Consider the following 17,173-nt stretch of genomic DNA (forward strand, 5'->3'; position numbering starts at 1 on the left):
ACAACTTTTGACTCAGCAGAACGAAAGGGGCAGGTGATTTCACCATCTAAGGGAGCGACCAACAGATGGAAGTAAGGGGGTGGGGAGGCACGGCTAGTGTTAGACCCCTATCCTCGGTCCCTAGGCTCCCACTTCTAACCTGGAAGGACATTCATTCCTCTTGTGTCTCAAGGCTTTGGGTCCCAGAGCTCCCTTTCGGGCTGAGCGGCCCCCTACTAAGGAGCCCGGGGCGCTGTGCGGCCCCTTTAAGAGTCCAGCTCCTCCCAGCTCCAGGGAAAGTTGCAGCTTTTTCCGCCTCCCGGGAGGGTGAGAAGGGCCGGCCGCCGGAGCTGGGTGGCGATCTTCCCGGAGCCAGAGACCCTCCCTCGAAACCGGCACTGGGACGTCTAGCTCTCTGGAGGCACCTGTTGCAGGTGACAGGTAGGTCAGCAGCCAGCGGCCGCCCCCTCGCCCTCGGTTGGGGGCTCCTTCTGGACCCCCAGCTCCTTTTCGCTGCTGAAGCGCCCCCACCCCCATCTCGGGGTCGTGCGTCTTCCCTACCTGCTCTCTGCTCCCCTAGTTTTTCCTTCTCCCTACCTGACCTCGTCTTCCCTCTCCCCGTCCGCCTCTCCCGACCGCACCCCCCAGGCTTGGACTCCCGTCTGCTTGGGCGGTCCCTCCCGGCCACTTTTCTTTCTCTAGGGCTTCTTCTGGCCCCTTCCCTGACCCACCTAGCACTAACGCGGGCTGTGCCCCTCTGGGAGCCGCCTCCCCTCTCCTCTCCGGCTCCCCTCGCGCGGAGTGCACGGGCTTTTCCCGCCAGCCCGAGCTGGTGCCCCTCCCGAGAGCTGGCCCTGGGGGCGGGGGCGGGGCCGAGCTCCTAGCGGGAACTGCGCCCTCCAAGGCGTGCAGTCACCTTTTCGTGGGTTTCTCTCGCAGCGCTTGGCCGTCGAGCGGGGTCGCTAACCCGCACTCTCTTCGGACCTCCGACATCTCGGCGTCGGCTTCTCTGGCGTTGGCCAGTCAGCCACAGGTAAAGGCTGGAGGCTGGTCGGCCGGAGTCCTGCCTCAGTGGGCTCCCTCTGCGCTTGGGGCTGGGGACCTGGCTACGTGCTGTGGAGCTGTTTATCTTGCCGCTCTTCAAGCAGGCTGTGAGAGACCTGGTACTGGAGGAGGGTCCTCGAGATCTCAGAAGGGGCACAGAATGCTTCTGTCTCCTGTGATGGTTTGTAATGGGGCAGAAAAAGGTGTTCCTCCAACCCTTAACATTGAGATGGGATTTGGGGTGGTGAAATCATTTGGTTAGAATTCTGGTGGCTTGAAAAGTGGTGAGTTTCTAATTAACCAAGCTTTTCTTCCCCCAGTACCCTTCTTCTTCAGGACTAGAGGATGTAAAATTCCAGAGTACTGCTCTTGGCAGGGTTGACCCTAGACCTTGTGTATTTGTGGCAAAAAAATGAGTCTTCTGTACATCCTGGACCTCCTATGTTTAACTGGCTTCTTTTCTGCTCTTTAAGCTCCCCACCCCCATCTCTCATAAATCTATTAATATTGCGGTATTAATGACTTAAGACTTTTGTCGCTGTGGGAACAATGTTCAGTGCAGAGATGTGGCCTTGATGAAGTTTTCCGCATTTTTGGTGGTTTAGTTTTTAGCACCCTAGTAGAAAAGCACCACCAACTTGGCTTGTGAGGCTCTTTTTGGGCAGGGGATGAACATTTCTGCTAACACGATTTCAGGTGTCTCACTCTTGGTCAGAGCAGTGAAATGGAGCTCGGAGGCCTGTTCTGGGGTAACTGATCTGTGAGTATATGTAGCATTCCGGCTCTCTGAGCTTGTTAGGCTCTGATTGTTAGGCTCCATTGAGCCAGACACTGTGATAAGTTCTTTACATAAAAATGCAATCCTCACAGTAACTCTATACAATAGGTGCTACAGTTATAACCATATTATGATGAAAAAGAGACTTAGAGGGTAAGTGCCTTGCCCTCACAATCTCGGAGGCAGAGCTTGTGTTCCTATCCTGTCACACCACCTCTATTGTCTTGGATGTTGGGAGCACTGAATAGCTCATGAATGAGGACTAAATGATTAAAAAATTTCCTTCCAAGTATATGTTTTGCTCCTTGATTCCCCCTTAGATTCACTGCCGATACTATGGACTACTTACCTTACTGATGTCTTACCCACTTCATTTCTGACATGGGCCAGTTGCCACATTACCACTATAAGTACACATCCCTGAGTGTACCTAGATGAATGAAATCTCCCGGGTTCTCAGCTCTGTGGTAATTGTCTTGAAGTTAGAGGAGGGTAACCCTGGATTCCAGGGATGTGCGCCTGACTCAATTTCTTCCTCTCCTGCTGGCTAGGGGAGAAATAAGTGATAGGGATTTCCTGACAGCCATACCAGAGAGCTTGAGGGTGATCGTGTGCTAGTTTTGTCATGGGATGGATGGAGTACCACAGGCAGGGATAGGAAGAAAATGTCCTCCCTATTCCCAGCTCTGGGACCTTGCTCAAACTGTTCCTTTTTTTCTTCCTAAAAAGCTAACTTTCCTCCCCCATGCCCATTCCCCTGACATTAATTCCTATCCATCCCTCAAGATTGAGTTCTAGACTATCCTGGCTAACATGGTGAAACCCCGTCTCTACTAAAAATACAAAAAACTAGCCGGGCGCGGTAGCGGGCGCCTGTAGTCCCAGCTACTTGGGAGGCTGAGGCGGGAGAATGGCGTGAACCCGGGGGGCGGAGCTTGCAGTGAGCCGAGATCGAGCCACTGCACTCCAGCCTGGGAGACACAGTGAGACTCCGTCTCAAAAAAAAAAAAAAAAAAAAAAAAAAAAAGATTGAGTTCTAAAGTCACCTTCTTTGGAACGGCCTTACTGAACACATACTTCTTCCCCCAAGCAGAATTGCCAGTTATCCTGTGTCCTAAAGCACTTTGTTTACACCTCAGTACAGCCCTTAACACTGCTTAGTTGTTTTTCCACCTGGAAGGCTGTAAATTCTCTAAGGGCAAGGTCTGGATCTTGGAGCTCCCTTTGTCTTAAATATAAGATATTGGCAAATATTTGTGCCAGTAACCGGATGTACCATGCCATTCCTTCAAGGTGCTGAGGTGTAGTGATGGTGGGGTTGAGAGTACAGAAGACACCTTCCTGAGGCGCTTGAAATACCACGGCTACAAGTTTGCCCTGATCACCCTATTTAAACGTGTAATCCCTTCTCTGAACGTTCCATATGCCCTTTCCCTACCTTATTACATTTTTCTTGCTTATTGTCTGCCCTGCCACTCCCTCACCCACCATAACATAAACACCCTGTGGGCAGGGATTGCTGTCTGTTGTATTCACCGGTAGACTCTTGGACCCAGAACAGTCCTTGGTACATCATAGATGCATACTAATATTTGTTAATGAATGAATGGCATTACCATTCTAGGAATTTGGCAGTCTTGGAGTTAGGCACTCCTGGACCTGAAACTAAGCCTACCCAGTTTGTCACCCTATAGGTGTAAGTTTGCCCCAGGCCCAAAATTCAGCTTTACTTCTGCTGATTTTTGCTTTGAGACTGCATTACTGATGCCAACTTTGACCTAGTTGGAAGTACTTACTCTCTCTTACTTTTGGTTTTTTTTTTTTTTTTTTTTTTTTTTGAGACGGAGTCTTGCTCTGTCGCCTGGGCTGGAGGGAGTACAGTGGCGTGATCTCGGCTCACTGCAAGCTCTGCCTCCCGGGTTCATGCCATTCTCCTGCCTCAGCCTCCTGAGTAGGTGGGACTACAGGTGCTCGCCACCACGCCCGGCTAATTTTTTTGTATTTTTAGTGGAGACGGGGTTTCACCGTGTTAGCCAGGATGGTCTTGATCTCCTGACCTCGTGATCCGCCCGCCTCGGCCTCCCAAAGTGCTGGGATTACAGACGTGAGCCACCACGCCTGGCCTCTCTCTCTTATTTTTTAAAAGTATGGGTCTCTGGATGGAAATCTCTAAAGTTTAAAAGTGGAAATGTAAAAATGTTGTGCTTCTTGTTGGTAGAAACAGGGCCGCACTGGGAGGAAGGGGTGTGGATTGTCAGATGTCTTGAGGCCTTTCAGTCTTTTTGCAAGATCAGTAAGAGCCTGGAGAAAGTTACTGTGCAATGGGGAAGCGAACAGCTCAAAAGAATAACGGATGGCACAAATTAGGCTTCTGGTTTCAAGTTACCCATAGCCTTTTAGGTATGAGGTGGTTATTGGATTATGGAACTTTATGGAAAAGCCGTAGCTGAGTGCTGTTTGTGTTGTATTTAACTAGTTTTCTACCAGGACGATTGTGCAGTGTGAAGAAACCACTGTGTAACATAAAGGAAAAAAGTGCTATTCTGTTTAAAAGTGTTTTGAAATGTTCAGAAAGGAAGAGGCCAGAATGTCTTAGAAGACAGACTTGGAAAGAGTTGGGCCCTTCATAAGGTGGTAAATATGTGATTCTCATCATTTAATATATGTTAACTTATTTGAAACTCAAATTTGTACAAAAAACTGACCAGCTTCTTTTTCTACTAAATTTGTCTCCCCTGCCTTTGAACATTGCAGTGACCCAGGTTTCAGTCCCTGGACTTTTCTCCATTTAAAATCTTCAGAGAGGCTCTCTTCCAAGCTGCATGGCTTTGAAGAACATCTGTCTAGCTACTCGTCACTCCCAAATTTATGTTTGTGACCCAGGCCTTTCTTCTAAGCTGCAGCTTCATATATCCAATGACGTATTCGACATCTCTCCTTGTCTATCAGATAGACCTCTCAAATGTAACGTGGCCAGAACGGCACTCCTGATTGCCCTTGTATTCCCACCCTCTTCCCTCAGCACTCCCTGTCTCAGTAAAATGTCACCATCATCCATTCAGTTGCTCAAACCAAGAACCTAAGATCACCCTTGATTCTTCTTTTTCTCTCACTGCCCTCCACCCAATTTAATTCATGAGGGAGTCCTGCTGACCTGATCTTCAGACTGTGTCATGTATTCTGCCACACGTCTCCATCTCCTCTGCCTATCACCATAGCCCAAGCCACCACAAGTCTGCCACAAACATCCTTGCATAATGCTCAAGGATATATATATGCAAGTATTTTTGTGGGGTAGCTTTCTAATAGAATTGTTAGGTCAAAGGATATATACATTAAACAATTTAAGTAGGCATCACCAGAGTGACATCCAAGAGGGTTTACCCTTTCACTATTGCGAGTGATTTTCCTCCTGCCCTTGCTGAGGATGGATGACACTTTTAATATTTTCCAATCTGATAGGTGAAAAATAGTATCTAACTGATTTAACTTGGCATTTCTCTGATCACTAGTGCGGCTGAGCATCTTTTCATTTGTGTTAGCTATTTGTATTTTTCCGAGACTTGCTCCTTTATATCCTTTGCACATTTATCTTTTCGGTTATATATTTGATTTGTTTGTAAGAACACTATATTTATTAGTTATATTTACCCATTGCCTGTTATATAGTGCAAGTTTTTTTCTCTCTAGTCTGTCATATGTCATAACTTTGTTCATGATGCGTACCCCTCTCGTAATCAGATAAAACCCACTATAAAACATTTAAAAAACATGTTCATTAGATTTGGCAATTAGGAGGCCAATGACAACATCAGTACAGCAGGAGAGAAGGCAGATTGTGGAGGGTTGGGCAGTGAGGACTGAGAAGGACTGATAAAAAATGTGGTAGATACACATGGACATGGAGAGTGGGGTGATAGACAGTGGAGACTCAGAAGGGTGAGTGGTGGGAGAAGGGTAGATGATGAGAAATGTCTTAATGGGTACAATGTATGTTATTCAGGTTGTAGATACCCTGAAATCTCTGACTTACCACTGCATATGTAACAAAATTGCATGTATACCCCATAAATTTATATTATTAAAAAATGTAGTATATACATTGAAGAAGCTTGGCTATGATGGGAAGGAGAGAGTGTCCCTTATAGACGGTAAGGCACAGGGGATAAAAAGGCTGTTTTATTTAATTTTGTTTTACTTTAAATATAAGAGAGAGATGAGCCCATTTATGTGCAGATGGCATACAGCTTGATGATGCAAGGTCCCTGAGAAAGTCAGAGGGTGGGAGTGCCAGAGTGAAAGCGGGGAAAAGGCTAGCCTTAGAGAAAGAGTGGTGGCTCTTCCATTGAGACAAGAGGATTCACTAATCCTCTTGGTAAAAACTATGGAGAAGGAGGGAGCTGTAGAGGGGCAGGATTTTGAGAGAGCTCCTGCGCCCTCAACAAGAGAGTGGAAGGTTGACCAGAGAGTAAAGAGGGGAAGAACAGTGAAGGGTTTAGAATAACATTTGAGAGAGATGAAAAGAGGAGTTCTTTAGCGGCATATCATCCAGGTTATGTATATGTATTTCAAAATATCATGCTGTATACCATAAATATGTACAATTTTTGTCAAGCATACCTCCATAAAACTGGAAAAAATTTTAAAATGGCTTGGGTAACTTGAATTTGTCTCCACCCGAAGTCGCAGAACCCTGTATCCATTCTCTCCGGCAGCACTCATCAGACCAGGAACACAGTGTGGACAATCTAGTATGAGGGATTTTTTCTGGGTGGCTGTGACAGAAATAGGGAGAGGGCTGGAGATTGGATGGCCCTGGCAGAAGAATAGTTGAAATGATGGACCACTGTGGCTTTCATATTCATATCTGTGAGTATCTAAACCTAACTTGAACTTGAATAATTTTTAAGAAGTAGAAAATTTCCATGGCATCTACACTGCTTCTTGTTTGTAGCTCTATCAATTCAGGCATCAGAATACCATTAGTACCAGTATCTTTAAACTCATCAGAAAACATGATTTGATTTACTGAGGGCCTACGATGTGCCATGCTCTGTGTTGATTTACTGAGGATTTACATTGTACCAACTGAGAGCCTACAGCCAGGATCCTACAATGTAGATTTATCCATCTATCCATCCATCAACCCAGCTAGATGCTTGAGGTATGGCTGAGAAGAAGGTAGACAATGGCCATTTTTCTCCTGGAACTTATTTCGGCAGGGGAAGTGTGTATTAAATATTGTATCACATAGTTTTTAAATTACAATTGTGATAAGTTCTGTGAAGTTCAGTTTTTTTAGAAATCAAATTGTCACATTGCTTTTTAACAGGTCTTCCTAATTTACATTTGCCAGCAAAATATGAGAATATCTCTTAAATCCTTTTTAAAAACTGAAAATTGTCTTTCTAAAATTTTGCTGAATCAATAAGCAAACATACAAAAATCTTTATTGCCAGTAAGAGTGAAACTTTTTCTTTTTGATATCTATTGGACATCTGATTTTTCCCCTTTAAGAATTATCTGTTCACACTCTCTGTCTATTGGATACTTACCTCTTCTTGTTTTTAGTAGATCTCTCATTCCATGTTTGAAACCATTAGATACACTTCTCTCCTTTCTCTCTTAGCCCTGGCGACCTTAAAATATTTTCCCCCAGTCTCTACGGCCATTCCCTTTTGATCTCCTGTGAAATTTTTTTCTTACCTTGAAGTGTTGCTGTGCTTAGGGATGGGACTACATTTTTATTACTTGACCCAATAAAAGGTAACATATAAATCTTCTGTTCCTGCTTATCCCACTCTACAGAGCTAACAAAGTTAAGATTGTATTTCTTTCTAGACATTTTTCCATTCATCCATGATCTAATCTGTCTAAAATGTAAACAAATAAAATTGGAATCATAATATATATGATTTGCAATTTTTTAACCTAATATGCTTTCAGTGTCAGTATAAATAGAACTACAGTACCTCCTTCTTTTTAACAAAGGCACGATATTCCCTAATATGTGTGTACCATAACTAGTCAGTTTCCTATTGGTGGATGTTTATGTTCTTTAATTTTTTTTTTTGCTGTTTCAAATATTGAGCATCCTCACAATATATATTTGTGAATTTACTTGAATATCAGTAGAATAAGTTTCTCAAAATGAAATGGCTGTGTTAAAAATATAGTCAGTGGTACTAAAGATCCAGAGAAATCTAGGAAGACCAAGAACTATCTGTTGGATTTAGGAAGTTCTTGGTGACCTTAGAGCAATTTCAGAGAACTGTGAGGCAGAAAGCTAAACTATGGTGGGTTGAGAAATGACTGGGGAAATGAGGAAGTGGAGGCAGTGATTATGTACAATTCCTTAGAGAAATCTGTCTGGCTTTGAAGAGCAGAGAAAGGGTAGTAGCAAGCAAAGAGTTAAGATCAAGGACCTGTTATTTATTTAGGAGGGACTTGAGTTTCTTTAAAGGTTGGTGGGAAGGAGGGAATAATTCATAGAGCAAAATCCTTGGAGGGCAGAGTCCTTATGCCAGATGGGAGGGGATCCAGATTGAGAGAGAGGATTATGCTCAATAGGCATAGATGAAAGTAGGTTCATAGATTTGGCAGCAGGAACTTGTCTGATGGTATTTCTATTTCTCTATGATATAATAGTTAAGGCCAACCTCTTAGAGCAGGGGTTAAGATGGGACAAGGTTTCAGTTAGATATTTGTGGTGTTTGAAGAAGGTTTGAAATAGTTATTGTGGAGAACAGGAGAGCAGCCTAGGGAAGCATAGTTGTAGTGCCAGGCAGGGTTAAGGTGAGCTTGGTGACCAATAATTCATATGGATAATAATCTACCAGAGTGTGATTTTCGTTTTTCTCCAGTAGATCTCAGGAGTCCTTGTACATGCATAAAGTATAACAGTTGGGCTTAGAAGAGCTATAGTTTTTTAAAATCAGATATTTGCAGTGAAATTATGCATTATTGAGGATATTGACAAGAGTGCAGTTGAAACAATAGAATTGGCTGGGTGTGGTGGCTCACACCAGTAATCCCAGCACTTTGGGAGGCTGAGGCGGGTGGATCACCTGAGGTCAGGAGTTCGAGACCAGCCTGGCCAACATGGTGAAACCCCATCTCTACTAAAAATACAAAAATTAACCAGGCGTGGTGGCACACACCTATAATCCCAGCTACTCAGGAGGCTGAGGCAGGAGAATCGCTTGAACCCAGGAGGCAGTGGTTGCAGTGAGCTGAGATCACACCACTGCACTCCAGCCAGGGCGACAGAGAAGTCTCAGGAAAAAAAAAAAGGAGAAAGAAACAATAAAATTTAAATTGTCTAGGAAAGGAAGTAAAGGTGGGAAGGAGCTGACAAGGTGAAAGCAGAAGGGTCTATGGAAGACTGCCCCCACCCAAGAAATCTGAGAATAGGAATGGGGCTAGTTGGGGGGCTCATCGACTGAATAGGCTAGAAGCACAGCAGGTTGTGGTCAGAGAGGGGGTGTTGAATCAATTATATCAAAGGTGGAAGAGTCCTAGATGATAAGCTCTTGGGTGTGGCTGAATATGATATATGGTATTCTTGATGCCAGCTCATTCATTCAACAAATATTTATTTTGTGCATATTATGATCCAGGCAGTGCTCTAGGCACCAAAGGTACAGAGATGAACAAAACAAAGTCCCTTCTTTCATACAGCTTACAATCTAGTGGGGAAGATTATTTTTATAAACTAAAAGAACATCCTTATTGATGTGCTGATTCCGGTATGTGTAGCTCTATTTGTAACTAATGATAATATTAGGATCAAATATTTACATATATAGGGCTAAGAAGGTCCATCTAGGCATTTTGAATATCTTGCTTTATCTCAAGTTATACTAACTGAATTATGAAAACTCGTACTTCTTGTCCCCTTACAACTTTTTAAGGTGTTTTTACTTACTATGTCAATATTGAAAATAAATATATACAAATCTAATTTGAACATTTTATTGGTTTTAATTTTTTATACTTTATTTCTTTAAAATATTAGGATATTGCTTCTAGCTGTAGACCAGATGTTGATAATGCATGTACTAATCTTGCTCTAGGGATTTGATGTAATGTGTAAAGTAATTATGGTTAAGCAGTTTAGGAGGGAAAGAGGGCTTGTAATAAGTTAATATTTTACATTTATTTTTATATTGTTCTCCAATTTATACCTACCTTTTAATGTACATATGTTCGTGTATATATTTATTAATATTTTATTTGAAAGAAATTAGCATTTATTTGGCATCTTATAGGCCTCAAGTAACACTTTAAAATTACCTGCCACATATGCAGTTCAATTTAAATTCAACTACAGGTTATTTTTTATTGTTTTAAGGTTTCTGTGGCCATAGCCAGATCACAGCATCCCTAAAATTAAAAAGAAACCTAATGCATGAAATCACAGTTATGTGTGAGCATGGGTTGGATTAGTCATGAACCATGATGATTTCACATTTAAGGGGACTGTGTGGGTAATTTTTAGGTGACATGGTCTGCAAGAAATAATCAGATGCCAGCTAGAGTTCAGTTTAGAAATCCCCACCATCTGTGATCCTGGCAGGAGAAGAGGGTCTTCCCTGTGGGGGTGCTGCATTATCAAAGCTTGTTGACTAAGGAAAGATAATAGTGTTCTGCGTGGGAGGTGATGAGGCTTATTGAAAAATAACAATGTGTCAGCTCTCACTGGACTTAAAAATGTTTTATACATATAAATGACCTAGATTTTAAAACAGGCCATTCTTTTAGTTGGGGATTTTAGATTTTTAAAAAAATCTAAAAATTGGGGTGTCAAGGAAGGGGCCTTTGTCAGAGAAGAGGGTAAACTGGCCATCCTACACCCGTCAACCTTATGAGGCTCTTGTGTCTGGCTCATGTTAGAGGAAGCTTCAAATGTAGATTTTGAAAGCCGGAAAGCTAAATGGGATTTGCTTTAATATATGTATTTTCCCTGTTGCCAAGTAGGGTGTTTGGACACATGGTCTTGTTTTTATAATATTTTAGATTTACTTCTATGTACCACATTTATGGAAATCTGCCATCTAGGATTGGTGGTGGGTTTAAGGCATCTTCTAAAGTTGCTGAGGAGCAAGGGAAAAAATGTGTGAATTCATGAAAGACCACATTTCCACATATCCAAAACAACCATTCTGCAGGAGAAGTGAATATATAGTATTAAGATATATGACTTCCTTCTGGGACTTGTTTTAGAGTGTTATATATTATTTTAAGTGGGAATTTCTACAAACCATTTATGAACAGAATTTGTTGGCATTGAAAGGTAGCTATGTGAATTCCATCTGGAGGAAATTGTCCCCACATATGATTCTAAGAGCTAACAAAAGAGATATTTTAGTTACTACCACTGCCTTCTTCCACCCTGCTGCCCACTCCCACCCCCTGCCCCACCATTATGCACCTGCCATCTTTTAGGAGGGATGTCCCGGATGAGGGGAATGAGTTATTTTCTTGTGTATAATGTTGCTTTGAGCTAGAGTTGTCTGGCCTGTTTCACATATTGCAGGACAAGGTCAGGGGTCTGGGAAAGTAAGCCAGACTCAGGGCCTGTCAAACATTATGTTTGTTATTAGCTGAAGACTTTTAGAAACCCCACCTCAAGTTCCTGAGGCTGATGTCCCCTTTTCCAAAAATCACTATATAGAGCAATATTGCCAGAATATGAAGAGACAGTATAATATAGTATAGCGGTTAAGAGCTTGGACTGTGGAACCAGATGGCCTGCGTCCAAAAACCAGACTGTCACAGGGCATGTGACCTTGAGCAAGTTATTTGCTCAATCTGTGCCTCACTTTCCTCATTTGTAAAGTAGACATAATAATTTAGTACCTACTTCATAGTGTGATTGTGAGGACTAAAGTGCTTAGAAAAGTGCATCGTAAATAATACATTATAGAAGTGTTAACTATTATTGTCATCATCTTCATCAGTTGGTGGATATCGTAAAAGGAGTGAAAACCAGCCAGATGAGATGGCTGACGCCTGTAATCCCAGCATGTTGGGAGGCCGAGGTGAGCAGATCACAAGGTCAGGCTTTTGAGACCAGCCTGGCCAACATGGTGAAACCGCATCTCTACTAAAAATACAAAAATTAGCCAGGTGTGATGGAATACGTCTGTAATCCCAGCTACTGGGGGAGCTGAGGCAGGAGAATCCCTTGAACCCAGGAGGTGGAGGTTGAGGTGAGCTGTCACCACCTAACTCCAGCCTGGGCAACAGAGTGAGACTCCATCTCCCAAAAAAAAAAAAAAAAAAAAAAAAAAAAAGTGAAAAGCACAAAATGCCTCAGCACCTGCAAACTCTACTTTTGTAGAATCTATTTTGAAAAGGATTGTAGGGAGCCACAACCTTAGTGCAAAATCAGAATTTTGTAAAATTAAGAGCTGATTGTAAATTTCTCATTGTTAGGGAAAAATACAGCTTTGCTTCCATACAGCGTTTGAGAATGGACTCAGCAGGCCCTAGGGGATTTTATGTGAGGCATAGATGTGCCCCATGGATGGACAGGTGGGGGTCTGGACCCCAGCTGACTCCTAGGAAGCCTTAGTTGCCCTTTGGTTTTGGAGCCTTGATACTGACTCTACCAGTTTGTCTCCACTCCTATTTTTCTTCTTTTATATCCTATTTTAAAATGTATGCTATTTTTTGATGTTTTATGCATCTTTGTAAGTCACTTTAAATCTTGTCTGGAACAGTATATAAATAAATATCCTTTAAACTGATCATATCTAATTACTAACATTTGCTTCATATTTATGCTTGTCAGCCTCCCTCCATGCAGAGAGGTACGGTGACCTTCCATCTAGGCAAGAATACTGATTAGATTTCTCAAATTTCATAGAAAGATGTCAAAACTGCCATATGCTCATATATTTTCCAAAGCATATGGTTAATAATAATTAAAACTAAACAGCTACCAATATTGGGTGCTTACTCTAGGCCAGGCACTATGCTATTCCTTTTACTCATGATGCATGCTTGAATCCTCACAGCCGTAGGCAGGAGCTCTTATTATTTATTTATTTATTTATTTTTTTTTTTGAGACGGAGTCTCGCTCTGCCGCCCAGGCTGGAGTGCAGTGGCCGGATCTCAGCTCACTGCAAGCTCCGCCTCCCGGGTTCACGCCATTCTCCTGCCTCAGCCTCCCGAGTAGCTGGGACTACAGGCGCCCGCCATCTCGCCCGGCTAGTTTTTTGTATTTTTTAGTAGAGACGGGGTTTCACCGTGTTCGCCAGGATGGTCTTGATCTCCTGACCTCGTGATCCACCCGTCTCGGCCTCCCAAAGTGCTGGGATTACAGGCTTGAGCCACCGCGCCCGGCCAGGAGCTCTTATTATTAATCCTCATTTTTACAAATGGGGAAACAGACTCACGGAGGTTAAATAACTTGTCCAAAGTTAACTCAGGGAAAAAGCAAAGCTGCGATTTAAACCCAGGCAGCTCAGATCCAGTGCTTTTAAGCACAATTCTATGCTATACTGTCGTTGATTAGAAATCTAGCACATCAGAACTCCAAGTCCTAGTAGAAGAGGCCGTACTTGTGTTACAGAACATTCACAGGTCCTGCAGATTTTCTCTCTGTGTTGTCTTTAATATGCTCCTTTCCATCTCTAGTGCCACTGCCATCTACTTTTGGCTCTTGTTATCTTTCCCCTGGATTTATGCCACAGCCTCCTCAAATCCATATTCTGCAAAATTGTCAGTGTGCCCTAACAAGTCCTTGCCTTACCTAAAACTCTTCAATGATTTCTGTTGTCAAAGGCTAATTAGCCATGTTTTTGAGCATAGCATATGGAGCACCCGCCAGCCACACGTGATGTGATTCCCCACCTGGCTCTTCCGCATTCTCCCTTACAATTTTTTTTTTTTTTTTTGAGACGGAGTCTCGCTTTGTCGCCTAGGCTGGAGTGCAGTGGTGCAATCTCGGCTCACTGCAAACTCCACCTCCCCGGTTCACATCATTCTCCTGTCCCAGCCTCCGAGTAGCCGGGACTACAGGTGCGCACCACCACGCTTGGCTAATTTTTTGTATTTTTAGTAGAGACGGGGTTTCACCGTGTTAGCCAGGATGGTCTCGATCTCCTGACCTCGTGATCCGCCCGCCTCGGCCTCCCAAAGTGCTGGGATTACAGGCGTGAGCCACCGCGCCCGGCCTCCCTTAGAATTTAAACCAACCAGCATCATTGTACTACTTGCTTATACCACGTTGCTTTATGCCTCCATGCTTTTGTAAATGCTACGCACTTTGCCTGGAAAGCCCTCGTTCTCCTGCTTATCCAGCTGAAACACATTAATTTACAATCAGTTCATATGCTACTGCTGGATATTCTCTTTCTAGTTCCCTTTCCCCAACCTGAATTACGTGCCCTCCCTTGGTATTCTTATAATATATCATGCATATATTTCTTTGGTTACCGTGTTTTGTTTTTTTTTTTAGGGATTATTTAGGTGTCTCTGCTACTAAACTGTGAACTCTGTGGGCATGGACTACGCTCTGTTCTTTTCTTCTTAGCCAGCTAGTGTATCACTTAGCACATAGTTGGCCCTCCTAACTAGTTAGCATTCTGTAACAGTGCAGAATACAGAGCTCTAGGACAGGGAAAGAAGTAGGATTTGGAAGGCCTGAAACCATGCACACATTCAAAGATAATTACCAGGACAGCAGAGGGAGCTCTTGCAGAAAAGTCTTTGGGGCCAGGTAATTTACATTATTTAACCCAAGAGCCAGAAAGGATTTGGGGAGATGCGAGCTGGGTTCTGAATCCAAAGGGAACTTTGAAACTTCTAAGAAGCCAGACTTAGCAGATTATAATTTGAATCTTCTTTGAATTTGTGTGAGTAGCCTGGAATAGGTATCTAAGACAGATATATTTTAATAAACATATTTATAGTTTTCTAGGAGAGACATCACCCTAAAATTGAAAGGGGCAGTTGATAAAATAACTAACACAATATCCCAAAGCAAATATTTTATTGACTGTAAGCAATGTTGTATGCTCACGCAAATGTTACCAGTAAGATGTTATCCATTGGCATTTTTGTGCATGGGTGGCTGGATGCAGACAAGGGAATTTTAGGAAGCCCTGCATCCCTGGAACCTTTCTTTTCTACTTGAGTGTTTTTCTTTTTTCTTTTTCTTTTTTTTTTAAGTTTTGCAGACCACCATATACTCTGGATTTGGTCTCATTTTTCCGTGCTCTAAAATCAACTTTTTTTTTTTGGAGAGGGAGTTTTGCTCTTGTTGCCCAGGCTGGAGTGCAGTGGCATGATCTCGGCTCACCACAACCTCTGCTTCTCGGGTTCAAGCTATTCTCCTGCGTCAACCTCCCGAGTAACTGGGATTACAGGCATGCGCCACCATGCCCAGGTAATTTTGTATTTTTTGTAGGGACAGGGTTTCTCCATGTTGGTCAGGCTGGTCTCGAACTCCCAACCTCAGGTGATCCACCTGCCTTGGCCTCCCAAAGTGCTGGGATTACAGGCATGAGCCACCGTTCCCGGCCAAATCAACTCTTTTACCTTTAGATTATCAAATAACTAGTCCCCCGCCCATGGGTACTGGATTTTGCTACCTTTTAGGGCTATGCTTCACCCATGTTCTGGAAACCCACACAAATAATGGATATTAGTTTTGACAGTACTTTAGCTTGATCTGCTTTATATACTGTCATTGCCTTTGTCACAATTAGTTAATAGAGTCCACTTTTTTTTTTTTGAGAGAGAGATTGAGAAAGGGTCTTACTCTGTCACCCAGGCTGGAGTGCAGTGGCCCGATCTCGGCTCACTGCAGCCTTGACCTCCCAGGCTCAGGTGATCCTCCCACCTCAGCCTTCCAAGTAGCTGGGATTACAGGCGCACACCACCACACCTGGCTAATGTGTGTGTGTGTGTGTGTGTGTGTGTGTGTGTAGAGATGGGGTTTCACCATGTTGCCCAGGCTGGTCTCAAACTCCTGGACTCAAGAGATCCTCTCACCTTGGCTTCACAAATTGCTAGGATTACAGGCATAAGCCACCTCACCTAGCCTAGAGTCCACTTTTGAATGTGTCTTATGACAGCAAAAATTCTTATTCATTATGCTGTACTACTTGCATAAGAACAACTGCATTACAATCATCAGAATGATTTATTCTTTCCTAATTAACATACATCATATCTCTCTACAAGCAGAATCATGAAAATATATGGCAATTTGTGGAATAGTTTCCCTTAACCAGCCTTTAAGTAAGGGACGTCCCAGCTTTTTTGATTACTCACCTTTATCACCCCAAATTTTTATCACTCCTAAAATAAGTATTTATAAACTACATTATTTACCACTGTATTGGTCACATATTATAAAGCATGCACAGGCCAGGTGTGGTGTCTCACGCTAGTAATCCCAGCACTTTGGGAGGCCGAGGCAGCCTGGGCAACATGGTGAAACCCCATCTCTACCAAAAATAAAAACAAATTAGCCAGGTGTGGTGACTTGTGCCTGCGATCCCAGCTACTGGGGAGGCTGAGGTGGGAGAATTGCTTGAGTCCAGGAGGTCAAGGCTATGCTGAACTACGACTGTGCCACTGCACTCCAGCCTGGGTGACAGAGTGAGACTCTGTCTCAAAGAAAAAGTACAAAAATAGAAATAAAAGATGAGAGATTAAATGAACTTTTTAAAATTAATTCTAATATTTATTAATGGTGCAATAACCTTTGCTCTCATTTTGATGAGACCAATGACATGAAGTGTGCTTCATTTAAACAAAATTTTGGTTTATGATACAGCTACTTGAACATCTGATTCTAACTTCTCTTTATTTTTATACTTGATTTTAAAGACTGATGCCTCACAAAGTATATACATTTTAAAATAAAGTATATTGTTTGGATGCACTTACTAAATAATCATACTCATATTACAGTTCCAGGCACCAGTTATGCAAACATTTTATTGCTGTTCCTGAACCTGGTGTCTTTTACATTTTTAACAAATTGAAAAGTTAAAAGGTGAAACATCTTTTAGATAACAAAACTGTATAGTAAGGGAAATATTTCAAACCTACTCTGTATTGTTTATTCTCTATTAAAAAACCTTGACATAAAATATTTTAGTGTTTCAATTAATTTAAAGGCTCCTAGTGTCTTGTAGGCATTCTGGGATTGGGAAACATGATTACAAGAAGAAACTTTAGTTACATTTAATACTAAAATGTTTAAAAACATTTTATTGAACTACAATAGACAAATTATATATAAAGTATACAATTTGACAAATTTTGATATCTGTGTACATCCATGAAACTATCACCAGAATCAAGATATTGAACATCTGTCACCTCCAGAAATTTCCTTGTGCCAT

The 17,173-nt window shown here is 42.5% G+C and overlaps 1 protein-coding gene across 6 annotated transcripts in view; it reads left to right on the plus strand.

Annotated features, from left to right (window-relative positions):
- The first annotated feature begins 280 nt into the window (after positions 1-280).
- Positions 281-17,173, plus strand: part of SYTL4 (synaptotagmin like 4) — a 56,206-nt gene continuing 39,313 nt past the window's right edge. For 2 of the 6 annotated variants that reach the window (XM_031660626.1, XM_009197925.2), the window contains exons 1-2: positions 283-420; positions 919-1,012. The gene's annotated coding sequence lies outside the window, so the exon portion shown is untranslated. Of the gene's footprint in view, positions 421-918; positions 1,013-17,173 lie in introns of all 6 variants that reach the window. The other 4 variants (XM_009197923.3, XM_031660627.1, XM_003917973.3 and 1 more) reach the window with 2 other exon arrangements.

This window comes from Papio anubis, chromosome X (genome assembly GCF_008728515.1).
Source record: "Papio anubis isolate 15944 chromosome X, Panubis1.0, whole genome shotgun sequence".
NCBI lineage: Eukaryota > Metazoa > Chordata > Mammalia > Primates > Cercopithecidae > Papio > Papio anubis.